This window comes from Triticum dicoccoides, chromosome 1A, assembly GCF_002162155.2.
Source record: "Triticum dicoccoides isolate Atlit2015 ecotype Zavitan chromosome 1A, WEW_v2.0, whole genome shotgun sequence".
Classification (NCBI taxonomy): domain Eukaryota; kingdom Viridiplantae; phylum Streptophyta; class Magnoliopsida; order Poales; family Poaceae; genus Triticum; species Triticum dicoccoides.
In genome coordinates this window covers 312,207,743-312,209,603 of record NC_041380.1, presented here as the reverse complement: position 1 = coordinate 312,209,603, position 1,861 = coordinate 312,207,743, and the positions used below count along the sequence as shown (strand labels likewise).

At 67.4% G+C, this 1,861-nt stretch overlaps 1 protein-coding gene across 1 annotated transcript in view; it reads right to left on the bottom strand.

The window, feature by feature from the left end:
- LOC119270317 (myosin-6-like) overlaps positions 1-1,861 on the bottom strand; it is a 28,063-nt gene that overhangs the window by 6,057 nt on the left and 20,145 nt on the right. The window lies entirely within an intron of this gene.

Genomic DNA, 1,861 nt, shown 5'->3' with positions numbered 1-1,861 from the left:
CGCGCCCCCAGAAGCCCAATTTTCGCCGGCTCAGGCCGATTTTGGCGCCGGCGAACCCAGGCCGAACCCGGCGCGCTGGGGAAACGTTTTTGGCGCGAAAAGGAGTGGGCCCACCGAGTCAGTGACTCGCCGCCTTCGACGTCCTCATCGCCTCGGTTCCAGCAGGAATCAAAGCCAAGGCTGCCGCGCTGCCGCGCCGGTCAGCCTTCCATTGATGCCTCACGGGCGGCACAGTGAAGGCGCCGCGACGCGTGTCCCGCCCGCTCCCGCCACGCGGCACACAGCGGCAGCTCTCCCACCGCCCATCCGCAGCTATAAAAGCCGCCCCCCTCGCCGGTGAACGCACAAAGCTCACCACCGACGCCCTTCTCTCTACATCTCGCCGCCGACGCCTCTCCCTCCCACTCTCTCCCCCGCCGAAGGCAATGGCCGAGCGCTTCCCAGGCGACGGCGCAGCAGCGAACGGCTTCGGCCCCCGCCATCTGCGCGAGGATGAGGCACGCCTTCTCTACGAGGCGGACTACCCGGCGCCCCCAGACATGCGGGTGCCGGGCACCTGGAGGCTCAGCGCCGGCAGGGTCCCGGTGCCACCCACGCCCACCGGAGCAGCCCGGCGCGCCGAAATCGCCCGCATCCGGGATTCGCTGCCGAATCCGCAGCGGAACCAGCCGAGGTTCGCCCCCGACAACAACCCGCTGTGGACGTCGTACTTCGAGCGGCGGCACAAGGAGCAGGTCGCCGCCACCAACGGCGTCGAGCCCCGTGGCCGTCTCAACTCCGAGGGACAGCGCCTATGGTGGGGCGTCCCAGGCTGCACCCTTGAAGCCGTCCTCGAGCACATCGAGGTCGGCAACACGCCGCGCCTGGAGTACCCTGCGCCCCCCTCCTTCTCTCGCCGCCGCGGCAGCTCCTGGACGCCGCGGCAAATGGAGACGGCGACGTCGTCGCCGTCGGGTTCCGGCTCTCTGTCCTCCGGCTCGCCGGCGCTTCGCCCCGTCAAGCCGGAGCCGCAGGAGACGCCACTTGGGCGCCGCACCCGCGGTGGCGCCCTCGTCATCAACAAGGGCGGCCCCTATCCCCGTTCCCTCCGCCTCGTCCGGCCGAAGACCGAGTCGGGGTTGCTCCCCATCAAGAAGGAGCGCGCGGAGATGGCCGCCGACGACGAAACCGCCCTCAAGTGGGCGAAGCTCGGCGCCGCGGACGCGACGAGGGCGGCGTCGTCATCCTCGATAGCGACGACGAGGACACGCCCGGGCCGGTCAGGGGTGCAGCAAGGACGGTGGCGGCTCCGGCGGGACGCAGGGTAGCGGCGACAATGACGACGGCGGCGGCGGTGACTACACCCGGTTCTACAGGCTCCTCGGCATGTAGAAGGCGGGCGGTGGCAGCGGCATAGTAGGGCTAGGCGTAGTTGTTTTCTTTTTTTTTGTAAAAATTTGAATGAAAATCGCTGAGTTTGTGCCGTGTTTGCGCCGATTTGGGGGCGGCGCCTGGGAACACAATCGCCCCCATGCCGAAATTAAACGCCGGTTCGGCCCCAGACAGCGCTTTTTCGGCGTCCTGGGGGGCCGAACGGCTGGAGATGCTCTGACACCCCACACCCTAATACCAACATTTTTTTGGCAAGCTGAAATTTTCGCCCATCAAGCCACCCCAGACTCACCACCTCCAGGCTGCTGTTGCCACCACCAAGGGCAGCACCCGGCTGACACGGAGCCGGTGAGCAGAAGTCACTGCAGACGATGTCGTCATGCCAACCACTGCCTCCGCCACTCCCATCCGCCCCCTCGGCACCGTCACTCCCGGTACCGACCCAATGTGGTAGGCAGCTCGGAAGACCACCACACGCAAGATAGCAGCG